This window comes from Pogoniulus pusillus, chromosome 21 (genome assembly GCF_015220805.1).
Source record: "Pogoniulus pusillus isolate bPogPus1 chromosome 21, bPogPus1.pri, whole genome shotgun sequence".
Lineage (NCBI taxonomy): Eukaryota > Metazoa > Chordata > Aves > Piciformes > Lybiidae > Pogoniulus > Pogoniulus pusillus.
In genome coordinates, this window is record NC_087284.1 from 5,686,085 (window position 1) to 5,704,289 (window position 18,205).

The window sequence follows — 18,205 nt, forward strand, 5'->3', positions numbered from 1 at the left end:
AACCTTCCAACTTCTTTTCCAGCTCAGCCTGATGTTATCTTCACTTAACTGTCTGCACAGATTGTCTGCAAATCTGATTTTTCTGTTACTCCATGATTAGTGCAACCTCTTTTTGCCCTTTGCTAGCCCCTAGCTGTCCAGAGGATCCGCTTCTCTTTCTGCACAAATGATCTCATAAGATGAACTTAAAGTATTATTAATGCCTTCAACAAATTCCTTATTCAAGAAAGAAAAGGTGCTTGTTAGATAAGTTTTGGTTCATAGGAATCCTGCTGGGGTTAACAAATTCACAGAACCACAGAACCACAGAACCAACCAGGTTGAAAAAGACTTTCAAGGTCATCGAGTCCAACCTATCACCCAACACCTTCTAAGCAACTAAATCATGGCACTAAGTTCCTCATCCAGTCTCCTTTTAAAACACTTTCAGGGATGGTGACTCCACCACCTCCCTGGGCAGCCCATTCCAATATCAATCATTCTTGCTGGGAAGAGCTTCTGCCTAACATCCAGCCTGAACCTGCCCTGGCACAGCTTGAGGCTGTGTCCTCTTGTTCTGTTGCTGGGTGCCTGGCAGAAGAGACCAACCCCACCTGGCTGCAACCTCCTTTCAAGTAGCTGTAGAGAGCAGTGAGGTCTGCTCTGAGCTCCTCTTCTGCAGGCTGCACACCCCCAGCTCCCTCAGCCTCTGCTCATAGAGATGTGTTCCAGGCCACTCCCCAGCTTTGTCACCCCTTTTTTCTGTGAAAATTAATTATTCCTTGAGAGCCAAAACTGTTCAGCTGACAGCAGTCAGTGGCAGAGGAGTTGGATCTAAATGGTCTTTAAGGCCTCTTCCAACCCAAAGCATTCTATGATCCTGTGCTAATCGTACTCCAAAAAGCTTAATGACTAAATCGATAGCATTGTGCCCTTGTGTGAAGCTTTCCTTGAAGTGATGATATTCAGCATGGTCTGAGGATCTTAACTAGCAATCCTGAAGGAGGATCAAAGCTTTAGCACTTTAGTGACTTCAAACAGACCTTTAGCTGAGCGAGAAGTGAAGGCTGGGAATATTTATCACTCTCTACCATCATGTTCAAAACCAAAGGAGGGGGGGAAAAAGGAAGAAAAAAAGAAGAAAAAGAAAACAATTTAATAGGTGTCAAATTTATGCAGAGGACCATGAGTATACTGCAGGGAAAAAAACAACCCAACCAACAAACCCCAACTCTCATTTCCTTTTGCTTCTTGATTGTAATCGAAGAATCAAAGCGCAAAGCAAATGAACTCTTTGCATAAAATCATGGATGTGCCCAGATCTTGGCATGCATTTGCCTTTGAATTCTGTAGGTGTGCTCAAGACTCTTGTTTTCTGCCTTTTAAAGCTCAGTTTGTTTCTTGTTGCAGGTGGGGGGATGAAGGGAAACTCTCCTGTGGCTAATTTGATACCAGTAAATGTCAACATTAAGTGGGAAGCACGCTGCGTACAGGATGGGCTTGCTTTGGGATTGGAAATTGCTGGATAGAGATCAAAGAAAAAACAACCCTCAGCCAATCTTTTATCCATGACTAAATTTGATTATTCTAGCTTGCTCTACAACATAGATCTGGATGTGGGGATTGAGTCTTAATGCTAACTCAATAATTCGTCTCAAAGTGAGGATATGTTAATGTTCAATATCTTTATTGATGATCTGGACCAGGGGAATGAGTTCAGCATCAGTAAGTTTGCAGATGACACCAAGCTAGGGGCAGGTGTGGAGCTGTTGGAGGGTAGGAGAGCCCTTCAGAGGGACCTGATTTGTACTCAGGTAAACTGAGTTTACCTGAAGTTAACCTGAGGGTTAACCCTCCAGGGGGAGTAACCTTGAACCTGACCCTAGGTGGTCTTGCTACTGGAATGGGCTGCCCGGGGAGGTGGTGGAGTCACAGTCCCTGGAGCTGTTCAAGGCAGGACTGGACGTGGCACTTGGTGCCATGGTCTGGCCTTGAGCTCTGTGGTAAAGGGTTGGACTTGATAATCCATGAGGTCTCTTCCAACCTTGGTGATACTGTGATACTGTGATACTTCAGATGGCTTATGCATCATTTCTTGTCTTCACCTGTTCAAGCAGGGAAGGGGTTGTCTTTTGTAGACTCAAAAGGTGTGTTTTAATACTGAAACAAAGGATTCTGGTGTGGTCTGGAGAAGTATGAGCAGCTGTTCAAGGGACCACAAAGCACTGTGCACAGATGCTCTGAGTCTAAGAGATTATTTCTGTGTAAGCATCATGTTTTTAACAAAGCTTCTTTCCCTCAGAGGAATCTAGGTTCTTATTTGAATAGTCACAAAGGTATGCAGCAAAGGGCAGTGGTTTTAAACTAGAGCAGGGTTTTAAACTACACCGGACATGAGGAAGAAGTTTGTTGCTCTAGGCATGGTGGAACACAGGAACAAGTTGTCCAGGGAGGTTGTGGAGGCCAAATCCCTGCAGACATCCAAGGTCAGGGATGATAGGGTTCTGAGCAACCTGACTCAGTTGGGAATGTCTGTGAGAGTCTGATCCTCTCTCTTGTTAATCAACAAAGATAAAGATTGCATCGTCCCTCCTTAATCAACAAAGATTGCATCATCTCTCCTTAATCTTGTTACTTCTGGGACTCAGACTCGGTGCTTGACCTTGACAATGTCCCTAGTTAGAATCATAGAATCAGTCAGGGTTGGAAGGGACCACAAGGATCAGTCAGTTCCAACTGCCCTGCCATGCCCAGGGACACCCTAGCCTAGAGCAGGCTGACCAAAGCCTCATCTAGCCTGGCCTTAAACACCTCCAGGGAATCAAAGAATCATAGAATCAGTCAGGGTTGGAAGAGACTGCAAAAATCAGGCAGTTCCAACGCCCCTGCCATGCCCAGGGACACCCTACCCTAGAGCAGGCTGCACACAGCCTCAGCCAGCCTGGCCTTAAACACCTCCAGCCATGGGGCCTCAACCACCTCCCTGGGCAACCCATTCCAGCCTCTCACCACTCTCCTGCTCAACAACTTCCTCCTCACCTCCACTCTGACTCTCCCCACCTCCAGCTTTGCTTCATTGCCTCTAGTCCTGGGAATGGGCTGTCCCTGACAGCCTCAAAAAGTCCCCTCCCAGCTTTTTTGTAGCCCACTTGAGATGCTGGAAGGCCACAAGAAGGTCACCTGGGAGCCTCCTCTTCTCCAGCCTGCACATCCCCAACTCTTTCAGTCTGTACTCACAGCAGAGCTGCTGCAGCCCTCTGAGCATCCTCCTGGCCCTTCTCTGGACACACTCCAGCATCTCCACATTTTTCTTGTAATGGGGGCTCCAGAACTTACTGCAGGGAAGCTGGACTAGATGACGTCTAGAGGTCCTTTCCAACCCACTGCATTCTGTGAATGTATGATTCTATGATTCTGTCCCAGCCAGGGCAGAAGAAATCGGTTAACATGAGTAGTTTTCTGTGTAGTACTGCCCTCTCCTGATTTCCTTGCTAATTAACAGCCACTGCTAATCCAGGGGTGCATCAGGTGGAGTGTGGCCAGCGGGTCTAGGGAGGTTCTTTCCTCCCTCTACTTTGCCCTAGTGAGACCACAGCTGGAATGCTGTGTCCATCTCTCCATCTACTCTGCCCTAGTTCAAGAGCAACTTGCTGGAGAGAGTCCAGTGGAGAGCCATGAGTATGAGTGGGGGACTTGAGCATCTCCCCTAAGGAGAGAGGCTGAGAGCCCTGGGGCTGTTTAGTCTGGAGCAGAGAAGGATGAGAGGATCCATAATGTCTGAAAGTATCTGAGGGGTGTCAAGTGGAGGGGGTCAAGCTGTTTTGGGTGGTGCACAGCAATAAGTCAAGGAGCAATGGATGCAAACTGGAACAGAGAAGGTTTCAGCTCAACATGAGAAACATTAGAGTGAGGGTGACAGAGCCCTGGAGCAGGCTGCCCAGAGAGGCTGTGGAGTCTCCTTCTCTACATACTCCCCAAACACACCTGGCTACATTCCTGTGCAGATTACCCTGGATGATTCTGCTTTGGGAGTGGGGTTGGAGTCAGTGATCTCTGGAGGTCCCTTCCAACCTCTAACATTCTGTGGTTCTGTGAGGCTGATTCTGTCCCAGTCAGGGTAGAAAAGCTTGGTTAAAATGTGTGCTTTTCAGTGTAGTTTTATCATCTACTGATTTTCTTGCTAATTAAGGGAAGGGCTTTACTTTTGAGAGGAAAGATCAAATCCATGGTGGCAAGAAGGATAAGACTCAGCTCTTTGAATGTCAGAAAGAAACAAAAACAAATCTGCTTTTGATTTTTACAGTAGTTGGACTTATTAGTTGGACATCCCATCCCTGGAGGTGTTTAACAGCAGGCTGGATGTGGCTCTGACTAGCCTGACCTAAGGTAGGGTGTCCCCACAGGGGTGTGGAGGTGCTGGAAGGTGTCCAGAGAAGGGCCAGAAGGATGCTCAGAGGGCTGCAGCAGCTCTGCTGTGAGCACAGACTGAAAGAGTTGGGGATGTGCAGGCTGGAGAAGAGGAGGCTCCCAGGTGACCTTCTTGTGGCCTTCCAGCATCTGAAGGGGGTTACAAAAAAGCTGGGGAGGGACTTTTGAGGCTTTCAGGGAGTGGCAGGACTGGAGGGAATGGAGCAAAGCTGGAGGTGAGGAGAGTCAGAGTGGAGGTGAGGAGGAAGTTGTTGAGCATGAGAGTGGTGAGATGCTGGAATGGGTTGCCCAGGGAGGTGGTTGAGGCCCCATGGCTGGAGGTGTTTGAGGCCAGGCTGGCTGAGGCTGTGTGCAGCCTGCTCTAGGGTAGGGTGTCCCTGGGCATGGCAGGGGGTTGGAACTGGCTGCTCCTTGTGGCCCCTTCCAACCCTGACTGATTCTATATCAGGTGTAAAGACAGAGTTATTTGTCTACCTCAATCTAAATAACTGATCAAAATCATATGTGCAATCTCTCTCAACTCATTTCTGCTTCCACTCTACTCAGGACAACGTTTGACTTCATTCAGTTGTCAGATAATGGAGAATGATTTTCTCCCCCTTCTCACTGGAAATTTCTTTTAAGATGTATTAAGCATTTTAATGCACCAAAATGTGGAGAGCCTGCATTATGTCCTCATTTTGTAAATGAGAGAGTCTGTGGAGGCAATAAAGCATAGAATCCCAGAATTGCTGCAGCTCAAAAAGACCTCTAAGGTCATGGAGTCCAACCATCCACTTAAGACCACCATGACCAGTAAATCATGTCCCAGAGTGTCATCTCCATATATTTCTTTAACACCCCCAGGGAGAGCAACTCCACCACCTCCCTGGGCAGCCTGTTCCAATCCTTGACCACTCTTCAGCAAAGAAATTTTTCCTAATATCCAACCCTAACCTCTGCTGGCACAACCACAGACTATTTCCTCTCATTCTCTCACCTGATATTAGGGAAAAGAAACCAATCCCCAACTTACTTCAACCTCCTTTCAGGGAGCTGTAGAGAGCAATAAAGTCACAAAATCACAGACTCACAGAATGTCTTAGATTGGAAAAGCCCTTCAAGCTCAGCAAGTCCAATCATTACTTTCACACTGACAAGTCCTTGACCAAACCAAACCCCTCAGCACAACATCTCATCACTGGGAATTGCTATGCTTGGAGAGGACCGCCAGGATCAGCCAATCCAACCTTCATCCCAGCAGCCTTCATCACTGCACCATAGCCTCAAGCACCACAGCCACTCTCCTTTCAAACACCTCCAGGGATAGTGACTCCACCACCTCCCTGGGCAGCCTGTGCCAGTGCCTGACCACCTGCTCAGGAAAGAGCTTCCTCCCAACAGCCAAGCTAAACCTCCCTTGATGCAACTTGAGGCCATTTGCTCTTGTCCTATCATTAGTCACTGGGGAGAAGAGACCAGCTCCAGCCTCACCACAGCCTCCTTTTAGGTAGCTGTAGAGGGCAATAAGGTCCCCTCTCAGCCCCCTCCTCTCTGGACTAAACACCCCCAGCTCCCTCAGCTGCTCCTCACAGGTCATTTTTGCCAGCCCTCTCCCCAGCCTCACTGCCCCTCTCTGCACCTGTTCCAACACCTCAATGTCCCTCCTGTACTGTGGTGACCAAACTGGACACAGTATTTGAGGTATGGTCTCACCAGTGCTGAGCTCAGGAGAGTGACCACCTCCCTACTCCTGCTTCTCACACCATCCCCTCAGCCTCCACTTCCCCACACTAAACAATCTCAGTTCTCTCCACTGCTCCTTGCAAGACTTCTTCTCTAGACTCTTCACCAGCTTTGTTGCCCTTCTAAACGTTTGAGTTTGTTTTTTCTTTCCAGTTTGAAGCATCTGTGGTGGTAGCAAAGTACCACTGCAGTCTCTCTTTACAGTGACGACTCTGCTATCAGAATCCAACAGCAGTTCCAGGTAAATGAATTATTTCTGTCTGAAAGACATTATTCTTCTGAGCACATTAGCAACTGGGGGGAAAAAAAACAACAACCCACCTATATCTTTGAAAGTCCTTTTGAATGTAAAATATTCTATTTAGATTCTTCAGGTGTCGAGCAAAACAAGGCCTGCTGGGATCAATAGCAGGGATTTGTCAGCAATTATGCCAATTTAAATGTTTCTATAGCAATTGCCATGGCAATGTTTTTAATTAGTGCAGCACAGTCACTTGCAAGCATGGCACGAAGCAAGGCTAACCTTCTGCAGCTAGATAATGCAGCCTGCATTACTCTGTTTGATTTGTTAACAATGAAGTAAAACTCCCTTCTGAAATAATAATAATAATAATAATAGAAGAAGAAGAAATCCAACACATAACTCAGGTATAGCTAAAAATAGAGGAGCCACAGCACAGCAGCAGCAGCGGCGCTTCATAATGGCTTGCATCAGGAATGGTGTGGTCAGCAGGAGCAGGGAGGTCATTCTGCCCCTGTACTCTGCACTGGTTAGACCACACCTTGAGTGCTGTGTTCAGTTCTGGGCCCCCCATTTTGGGAGGGACATTGAGATGCTTGAGCGTGTCCAGAGAAGGGCGACGAGGCTGGGGAGAGGCCTTGAGCACAGCCCTACGAGGAGAGGCTGAGGGAGCTGGGATTGGTTAGCCTGGAGAAGAGGAGGCTCAGGGGAGACCTTATTGCTGTCTACAACTACCTGAGGGGAGGTTGTGGCCAGGAGGAGGTTGCTCTCTTCTCTCAGGTGGCCAGCACCAGAACAAGAGGACACAGCCTCAAGCTGTGCCAGGGGAAATTTAGGCTGGAGGTGAGGAGAAAGTTCTTCCCTGAGAGAGTCATTGGACACTGGAATGGGCTGCCCGGGGAGGTGGTGGAGTCGCCGTCCCTGGAGCTGTTCAAGGCAGGACTGGACGTGGCACTTGGTGCCATGGTCTGGCCTTGAGCTCTGTGGTAAAGGGTTGGACTTGATGATCTGTGAGGTCTCTTCCAACCTTGGTGATACTCTGATACTGTGATACTGTGATAATGCATTCACCAACCTTTAAATAGGCAAGATGCAACCGACGTGCAGGATGATCCAAACAACCTCTGAAACTGAAATGCATATTTTAACAGCCCATGACAAGCAGAAATCCTGTCTAGCCTGCACTTGTGGAAGTGCTGTCACTGACTTTGCCTGTGTTCCTTTTGAAAACAAAATATCTGAGCGCAGCTTTAATCTACCTAAGCCTGAATAACTAAGAGCAGCCGAGCTGTGGCAACAAAAGGCTGTGCTATAAAGCTCAGGCTGCTGCTGAGAATAGCCAGGCTTTAGTAGAACCTAGCTCTGTGTCACTGCAGGTTCACTTTTATTATTCCCATAACTAATTAAAGACAGGCCAGGTATGCACACACATGCTTCCCTCTGACTGCAGAGCTCAAATGTGCTCTGAGTGCAGCTGTTCTGCAAACATAACTATAGACTGTGGCTGTGCCATTGATGGTTGACTTTCAAAAACTAAGCTCTTCTTTTCAGCTTCCTAATGTGTTTTTTTTCCCTTTCCTCTCTCCCTTCTTACTACATGAAGATGGGGCTGGCCTTCTTACTATAAAATCAGAGCAAATTTTCAATCAAACCCAGCTGTTAATTACTTTTTTCTTCTTCCTTTTCTTTTGTTGTTTTTTTTTCCCTGGCTCAGGAGCAATGTGGCCAATAGGATAAGGGAGGTTATTCTGTCCCTGTACTCAACACTGCTCAGGCCACAAGTGGAGTGCTGTGTCCAGTTCTGGGCCCCTCCATTCAAGACAGATGTTGAGGTGCTGGAACATGTCCAGAGAAAGATGATGAAGCTGTGAAGCTGGGGAGGGCCCTGGAGCACAGCCTTGTGAGGAGAGGCTGAGGGAGCTGGGGGTGTGCAGGCTGCAGAAGAGGAGGCTCAGGGCAGACCTCATTGCTGGCTACAACTACCTGAAGGGAGGTTGTAGCCAGGTGGGGTTGGTCTCTTCTCCCAGGCAAGCAGCAACAGAACAAGGGGACACAGTCTCAAGCTGTGTCAAGGGAGGTCTAGGCTGGATGTTGTTAGGAAGTTGTTGGCAGAGAGAGTGATTGGCATTGGAATGGGCTGCCCAGGGAGGTGGTGGAGTCACCATCCCTGGAGGTGTTCAAACAAAGCCTGGATGAGGCACTTAGTGCCATGGTCTGGTTGATTGGACAGGGCTGGGTGCTAGGTTGGACTGGCTGAGCTTGGAGGTCTCTTCCAACCTGGTTGATTTTGTGATTCTAGAACAAGAATACAGCCAGTGTGAATCACAGAATCATTCAGGATGGAAAAACATCTTTGAGATCATCGAGTCCAGCTTAAAACCTAACACCATGACACCAGCTACGCCGTGTCACCAAGTGCACTGACCTCCTCTGCTGAACCTGGGAGTCCATTCCAAGTGCACTGACCTCCTGTGTTGAACCTGGGAGTCCATTCCAGTACACTGACCTCCTGTGTTGAACCTGGGAGTCCATTCCAGCACACTGACCTCCTGTGTTGAACCTGGGAGGATCAAAGTTGTTGTTTTCACACTCTACAGCTACCTGAAGGGAAGTTATAGTAGGATGGGGGTCAGACCCTACTCTCAGGCAGCCTGTGCCAAGATGAGAGGGCATAGCCTGAAGCTGCACCAGGGGAGGTTTAGTTTGGATGTTAGAAAGCACTTCCTCATGGAAATGGGAATCAGAGACTGCAATGGATTGCCCAGGGAGGTGGTGGAGGCACTATCCTTGGAGGTTTTTAAAGAAAGCTTGGATGTGGCACAGTGCCATGGCCTGGTCGATATGGTGGTGTTAAATCATAGGCTGGACTGGGTGATCTCAGAAGTCTACTCCAGCCTCAATAATTCTCTGTGTGTGAATCTTATTCCTGTGAGAGCTGAAATAGCTTTTGAGTGATCCCCAAAATTTAAGGGGCAAACTTTTGATGGATGAGTACCATTCCTTGATAGCAAGCACCCAAATCCCATTCAGACAGAGAAATGTGAGCCACACCTAAAACACCTTTTCCCCATTCAGCAGCTCCAAATGCAAATCTTTCAGAACAGAGCTTTTGGAAGTGCTTTTTGGCCATTGGGTTGCTTATCTGTTTAGCTGTAGTTACAGTGAAGATAAGCTCAGCTGAGAACTGTGGGAGATAAGGCACTGTCCCTGGAGGTGTTCAAGAAAAGACTGGATGAGGCACTTAGTGCCATGGTCTAGTTGATTAGACAGGGCTGGGTGCTAGGTTGGACTGGATGATCTTGGAGGTCTCTTCCAACCTGGTTGATTCTATGATTCTGTAACAGCTGAAGGCAATTCTTTATGTCTGGGACAAAGGTGCAGATTCCCTTAGTTACAAGAGGAGCCAAACAAATATAAATGAAGATTTAGTGAATGTGAACCAATAGCAATTTGCATTGGAATGTCTGTTGGATTAATCCCTCCAGGCAAGGCAATCTATGGTCTGTAGGTGCAACATAAGGAACATTTAACTTGCTGTGACGAGAGAGGTAGCATTTAGCTTAGAGATTTGCCGGCTTTGGGCACGTACAGTGGAGACACTGAGCCAATTTCAGCTCAGAGTGGGTTGAGTCACCCTCAGTAGAGCACTTAAAGAGTGAGTAACACCAGTCCACCAGGGAGGTGGATCTGGCAAGACTGTGTTGGTTCGTGTTTGGACGATCCACACAGGCAAAAACTCGTGCAGAGACACAGCTGTCATTTCCAGCAACTGTCCCTGGGCAGTGAAAATGCCATCTGCCCTTCTCTGGAGCCAGCCTCTTCTGAGGTACAGATGAAACTGCTTCTGGACCCTTTCTCCCTCAACTATTCTGTCAGCTCATGAGTGAAGCTTGCAGCGTTTCCAGCTCAAAGCAGGGTTTCTCACTTGTTACAGTGCTATTCACTGGAGCTAGAAAGAGGTTTCTAAAATACCTATCACGGAATTAACCAGGTTGGAAAAGACCTCTAAGGTCGTTGAGTCCAACCTTTTAGTTTTGGATTTGATTTTTTTTCCTTCACTGAAACATATTTCACTTTTAATCATGTAATGGAGCTGCATTTTTATACCACACATTATTTGCTGATATAGTCCTTTGAGCACCTTCATGATTCTTAAAGCACAGCCTTCAGAAGCAGGGAGACAAAGAAGTGCTGTCATCAAAGCCAAGCTCTTCTCCTTTAGATTGTCTCAGGTTCTGTCACAGAATCACAGAATCACAGAATGTCAAGGACTGGAAGGGACCTCAAAGGCTCATCCAGTCCAATCCCTCTGCCAGAGCAGGATCACCTAGACCAGATCCATAGAATCAGAACCAGGTTGGAAGAGACCTCCAAGATCATCCAGTCCAACCTAGCACCCAGCCCTACACAATCAACCAGACCATGGCACTAAGTGCCTCAGCCAGGCTTTGCTTCAACACCTCCAGGGACGGCAACTCCACCACCTCCCCGGGCAGCCCATTCCAATGCCAATCACTCTCTCTGCCAACAACTTCCTCCTGACATCCAGCCTAGACCTCCTCTGGCACAGCTTGAGACTGTGTCCCCTTGTTCAACCAGCAACAGGACAAGGGGACACAGCCTCAAGCTGTGCCAGGGCAGGCCTAGGCTGGATGTCAGGAGGAAGTTGTTGGCAGAGAGAGTGATTGGCATTGGAATGGGCTGCCCGGGGAGGTGGTGGAGTCACCATCCCTGGAGGTGTTGAAGCAAAGCCTGGCTGAGGCACTTAGTGCCATGGTCTGGTTGATTGTGTAGGGCTGGGTGCTAGGTTGGACTGGATGATCTTGGAGGTCTCTTCCAACCTGCTTGATTCTATGATTCTATGATTCCATGGACATCTGAGTCTTTAGAAATTTACTTCCTATGGAGAAAGACTGTGAACATCAGACTTAATGACTTCCTGCAAGGAAATACTCATTCATTTCTCTGGACTGGAAAAGTTGGTTACTGACCAATTAAAGGTAGTTAGCGAATTCAGACTGGTAATTGCAGCCTGCTGTTGCTACTCTCTTCCTAAAGGAACTGAGCAGCTGATGAATGCTGTCGTTTAGCAGAGCTCAGTCCACTTTGTGCCCTTTTGCTGTCTCCAACAGGATCTGAAAATCAAGAAGAGTCTCACCCACAGAGCTGAGCAGGCCCCTTGCAAGCATAGGAATTTGTGCAGAGAATTAATGCAGACTGAAGATAACTTTTTTTGCAATCTGTTATCTCAGTTCATTTGAAAGGAATCTGATGCAGCTGAGCCTTCAGCCTTTATTTCCATAATAACCACCTTAAAATACCTACAAGTGATGATCCTGCCATTTCCAAGGATAATATTGATCCCAGAAGCATAATGTACCATTCATTTCCCTTTTTTCTCCCAGGCAAGCAGCAACAGAATGAGAGGACAGTCTGAAGTTGTTCCAGGGGAGGTCTAGGCTGGATGTTAGGAGGAAGTTGTTGCTAGAGAGAGTGATTAGCTTTGGAATGGGCTGCCCAGGGAGGTGGTGGAGTCACCCTCCCTGGAGGTGTTCAAGCAAAGCCTGGATGAAGCACTTAGTGCCATGGTCTGGTTGATTGGACAGGGCTGGGTGCTTGGTTGGACTGGATGAGCTTGGAGGTCTCTTCCAACCTGCTTGATTCTATGAGTCTATGATTATTATTCAGGTCTGAATCTCTCCCTTAAAGACAAAAGGCACTCCTGAACCAACCAACCAACCGAGAAAGCTCTTCATTTCTATCTCAATAATGAAAGGCAAATGCAAAATATGCACAAATCCAAACTGATTGGGATAAACTGCTGCTTGCTCTGTTAGGATCCTGATAGGTCAGCATAAGTGTGTCTTCAACAGGCAACCATGGTCATGTATAATGATGAAGAAGCATATAATGACTGGATATAATGAAGAAGCATATAATAACTGGCTAGGTCTGGGTGCTAGGTTGGGCTGGATGATCTTGGAGGTCTCTTCCAACCTGCTTGATTCTATGATTCTAAGATAATGATTTTTCTCCTGGGTATTTTCTCAGTCTGCAAATGTTAAGTATTTAGTAGTTTCCAATAGATTGTCTCTGTCATGACTTGCTTCATTTTTCTGTGCTGTGAGCTCATGTAAACTTTTAGGAACCATAGCTTTCACAGTTCAACAGTTTTGTGAGGGGGACCAATTCCTTGCAATGGTAACTGCCAAGTTCCTTAGACATCTGTCATTGGAAGAACCAGTAAATAGTCATTCTGGCTACACTCTCTTTGCCACTGATGAATGTATAGAATCATAGAATGGTTTAGGTTGGAAGGGACCTCAAAGATCATCCAGTCCCAACCCCCTGCCACAGGCAGAGACACCTCCCATTAGAACAGGTCGCTCAAGGCTTCATCCAACCTGGCCTTGAACACCTCCAGGGAGGGAGCAGCCACAACCTCTCTGGGCAGCCTGTGCCAGTGTCTCACCACCCTGACTGCAAAGAATTTCTTCCTAACATCCACTTTCAACCTCCTCTCTGCCACTTTAAACCCATTCCTCCTCATCCTGTCATTACAAGACCTTGTAAATTGTCCTTCCCCAGCCTTCCTGTAAGCTCCCTTCAAATCCATATCACTAAACTCTCTTCTCTCCCTTGCCTCCCTGCAAAGGGGAGAGTGTCAGTTGGTATAGACTAAACTGATAGTAGCAACTGCAAAAACAGTGAAAACACAGAATCACAGGATCAACCAAATTGGAAAAGGCCTCTAGGATCGAGGCCAACCTATCACCTAACCCTTCTAATTAACTAAACTATGGCACCAAGTGCCTCATCCAGTCTCCTCTTAAACACCACCAGAGATGGTGACTCCACCACCTCCCTGGGCAGCTCATTCCAATGCCAATCACTCTTGCTGGAAAAAACTTCTTCCTAATGTCCAGCCTAAACCTGCCCTGTCACAACATGAGACTGTGTCCTCTTGTTCTGTCCCTGGTTGCCTGGGAGAAGAGCCCAAGCCCACCTGGCTACAGCCTCCCTCCAGGTAAGAGCAAGACCTGAGCCTCCTCTTCTGCAGGCTGCACACCCCCAGCTCCCTCAGCCTCTCCTCACAGTGCTATGTTCCAGCCTCCTCCCCAGCCTTGCTGCCCTTCTCTGGACGTTTTCAATCACCTCAACATCTTTCTTAAATTGATGGGCCCAGAACTGGACACAGGACTCAAGGTGTGGCCTGAGCAGTGCTGTGTACAGGGGCAAAAGGACTTCACTGTTCCTTCTGGCCACACTGTTCCTGATCCAGGCCAGGATGCCATTGACCTTCTTGGCCACCTGAGAACACTGCTGGCTCATGTTCAGCTGCCTTTTGACCAGCACCTCAAGGTTCCTCTCTGCTTGGCTGCTCTCCAGCCACTCTGTCCCCAGCCTGTAGCACTGCATGGGGTTGTTATGGCCAATGGTACAGACAGTTCCATTGCAGAAGCCACTTCCCTTGCTGAGTGAGGAATATTGCTATAATCAGAGCCATAAGATCCTTCAGCAAGATTTCACAAAACCCTGTTGGCTTCATTTCCACCTTGATATTCAAACCTGTTTTCAATTTCTTGTAGAGCAGGTTGAACAGTTCTGGCCCTAGAACAGGTCCCTGTGGAACAGTACAACAGGCATTATTTCCTTCTTCCTGCTGGTTCCTATCACTTAATCAATTACTGCTACGTACAGGGATCATCACTTTGAGCTAATGGCTGCTTAAGAGTCTTTACTGAGTGACCCTGTCAAAAACCTGCTGGAAGCACAACTTGATGTTATCAAAGAGGTCATAGTTATCCATATGCTTGATAAGGCTTTCAGAGAACTCAAAAAGGTCTGAGGCAGGACTCCTCTTTCCATAAATTATACTGATTTTCCCCCAGTATGTCATGTGTCCAACAACTGTGCTCTTTACAACAATTAAGGGGCATTGGGTGGGAGTTGAGGCATAGGAAGTTCCATGGAAACATGTGGAGGAATTTTTTTCCCTGTGAGTGTGACAGAGCCCTGGAACAGGTTACCCTGGTGGGTTGTGGAGTCTGGAGATACTCAAAACCTGCCTGGATGTGTTCCTGTGTGATCTGCTCTAGGTGCTCCTGCTCTGGCAGAGGAGTTGGACTGCATGAGCTTTGAAGGTCATTTCCAGCTCCTAACATTCTGTGATTCTGTGATTAACAGTTTCACTAATTTGGGCCTCAGAATTTTTGTTCCTGTGACTTGTCCCTGATAAAACCAAATTAAAGCTGCCATCACTTTTAATACCTTGAAATCATCAAGTTGAAGTGAAAGGTCAAAGAAAAGAATGAATATTTCAGCAGTTCCATCGTGGAGATTTTTAGGATTCCTGATTGTATGCAGGAAGTTGCTGCTATTCACAATGACTGTGCTGGTATTAGATCATCTAATGAGTCCCTGCTTAGATAGACAGACAGACAGACAGACAGGTAGATAAATAAGTAGGTAGGTTGGTACACTGATAGACAGGTAGGTAGGTAGGTAGATAGATAGATAGATAGATAGATAGATAGATAGATAGATAGATAGATAGATAGATAGATAGACAGACAGATAGATAGATAGATAGATAGATAGATAGATAGATAGATAGATAGATAAATGGAGAGATAGATAGATAGATAGATAGATAGATAGATAGATAGATAGATAGATAGATAGACAGACAGACAGATAGATAGATAGGTAGGTAGGTAGACAGACAGACAGATAGCTAGCTAAGTAGGTAGGCAGATGGATAGATAGCCAGATAGATACATAGATAGACAGATAGGTAGGTAGGTAGGTAGGTAGGTAGGTAGGTAGGTAGGTAGGTAGGTAGGTAGATAAGTAGGTAGGTAGACAGACAGACAGATAGATAGATAGCTAAGTAGGTAGGTAGATGGATAGAGAGGCAGACAGACAGACATAGATGGATAGAAAGACATAGATGGATAGGTAGGTAGATAGCTGGCAGTTAGATAGAAAGATAGACAGATAGATAGGTAGACAGATAAATAAGTAGGTAGGTAGATAGATAGACAGACAGACAGACAGACCAACTGATCAGTTAAACAATCTGTCATTTAATCCTTAAGAACTTAGAACCCTTTCTCTTTGCTCCCAGAAGCTGTGACAAATGGACCACAGACCACTGGGTAGCCACAAGCCTAACACTAAAGTTTTTTTCATGGAACTTCTTTAGAAGTTTTCTGGTTTTAACTCCAGCAGTTTGATAAAATTCATCTGTTTTCCCAGCCTCCGATGAGATGACAGAAAGGATATCATGCAGATGCCTGGCACAGGAGGTTGGTTGTCTGTACTCTTCTGGTGGTGCCTCCTTCTGCTATTTGCTCCCTAAGGGTTTATGCTCTTTCTCATGAGCTAGCAGCCTAGACATAGTCAAACTCATTCTGGTGCTCAGCAGGTGCTGCAGAGAAGTCCACTAAGAAGTCTAATCAGTGGTTGAGAGCTTGGTTAACATTCTCAGTTTCACACTGATTTTTGATTAAGTTTCAAAGCCCTCTGGGAAAGGAAATCCTCTAAAAATTAATCATTTCTTTTTGTTTGTTCCTTTAGGTTTCAAGATTTCTTCTAGCATCTCCTGAATTTCTCTGCCTCAGATTTCTACCATTAGTGGACTTTATGTGTGATTTATTGTTGCTATCACGACAGGCAGCTTCAGAATTATAGAATCACAGAATCAAGCAGGTTGGAAGAGACCTCCAAGCTCATTCAGTCCAACCTAGCACCCAGCCCTATCCAGTCAACCAGACCATGGCATTAAGTGCCTCATCCAGGCTTGTTTTCCACACCTCCAGGTATTAGGACTCCACCACCTCCCTGGGCAGCCCATTCCAATGCCAATCACTCTCTCTGACAACAACTTCCTAACAACATCCAGCCTAGACCTCCCCTGCCACAACTTGAGACTGTGTCCCCTTGTTCTGTTGCTGGGTGCCTGGCAGAAGAGACCAAACCCCACCTGGCTACAGCCTCCCTTCAGATAGTTGTCCTCAGATCCACCTGAAACCAAGTCTAAAGATGGGCAAATATGTCATCTTCATGTGCATTTAATCATTTAATCATGCTGTGCTGAGGCTGCAGTTGCTAATGCTGATGCCAACTGTTTTACTATTTGATTCCTTTGTTTCTAGCAGCCAGAGACAGGAATAATTAGTTTATTTCTCTTAGGATAGCAGTTAGCTTTCTAATGATATGTGATATGCTTCCTGCAGTAAAATCCCAGCCAGACTTGAGAATTTAATAGTTTCTATCTCAGTCTGCAATTCCCAGAGCCTGCAAATTTTCATGCAGTTTATTTGGATTAATCCAAAACCCACAGAGTACTCTTTAGAGAGGATCCCAGAATTACCTCCTATATTTTCCTGTCTTTTTTTTCATTACCAGTAAGAAGGAAAGGACATAACCATGTACACAGCTGCACTTTCAGAGTGAAGGAGGAAAAACATGCCTGGAAAAAAAAATTGAAGGAACAATGCATTTGCTTATGTTGTCTGTTCTATTTTATTCTTTGTTCCTAGCTTTACCCCAAAAGACAGTGCATTTGAACCATAGAATTGGTGCACTTGGAAGAGACATTTAAGCAGAGAGCCACTAGAATGACTGGGAGACTTGAGCATCTCCTCTGTGGAGAGAGCCTGAGAGATCTGGGGCTGTTTAGTCTAGAGAAGAGAAGGCTGAGAGGGGATCTGAGCAATGTGTTCAAATATCTGAGGGGTGGGGGTCAAGTGCATGGGGTCAATCTCATTTCAGTGGTGCACAGCAATAAGAAAAGGAGCAATGGATGCAAACTGGAACAGAGAAGGTTTCACCTCAACATCAGCAGAAACTTCTGTACAGTAAGGGTGATGGAGCCCTGAAGTAGGCTACCCAGAGAGGTTGCGGAGTCTTCTCTGGAGTCTTTCCAAAGCCACATGGATTCATTCCTGTGTGAACTACCCTGGATGATGCTGCCTTGGCAGGGGGGTTGGACTGGATGACCTCTGGAGGTCCCTTCCAACCTCTAACGCTCTGTGATTCTGTGATCATTGAGTCCAACTTTCAACCTAAAGCCACCATAGACCACATCTGTTAAACCATGTCATAGAATCACAGAATCCAGTTTGATGGACTGACAGTATAGATGAAACACAGATGTAGCCATTTCCATCTCATGCACAAAAAAATGCAGCATAAGCCCCCAAAATGTATCTAACAACTTATCTAAGTCACAGAATCACAGAATCAAGGCAGGTTGGAAGAGATCTCCAAAATCAGCCAGTCCAACACAACACCCAGCCCTGGCCAATCAACCAGACCATGGCACTAAGTGCCTCAGCCAGGCTTGGTTTCAACACCTCCCAGGACAGTGACTCCCCTACCTCTCTGGGCAGCCCCTTCCAATGCCAATCACTTTCTCTGGCAGGAACTTCCTCCTAACATCCAGCCTAGACCTCCCCTAGCATAACTTGAGACTGTGTCCCCTTGTTCTGTTGCTGGGTGCCTGGCAGAGGAGACCAACCCCACCTGGCTACAGCCTCCCTTCAGGTAGTTGTAGACAGCAAAGAGATCACCCCTGAGCCTCCTCTTCTCCAGACTGCACACCTCCAGCTCCCTCAGCCTCTCCTCATAAGGCTGTGTTCCAGGCCTCTCCTCCCAAGCCATGTCCATAAGTTTCCTCAACACATCCTGGAACAGTGACTCCATCACCTCCTTCGACAATTTTTTCCCAATGCCTAAAAGTCCAGCTTTAAAACTTTCTTTGACCCAGTCAAAAGCCCACTGACTGTCTCCCCTTCTTCATGCACTCCTAAAAGATGTGGCTAA

The 18,205-nt window shown here is 46.7% G+C and overlaps 1 protein-coding gene across 1 annotated transcript in view; it reads right to left on the reverse strand.

Moving 5' to 3' along the window:
• CDH9 (cadherin 9) overlaps positions 1-18,205 on the reverse strand; it is a 123,386-nt gene that overhangs the window by 77,258 nt on the left and 27,923 nt on the right. The window lies entirely within an intron of this gene.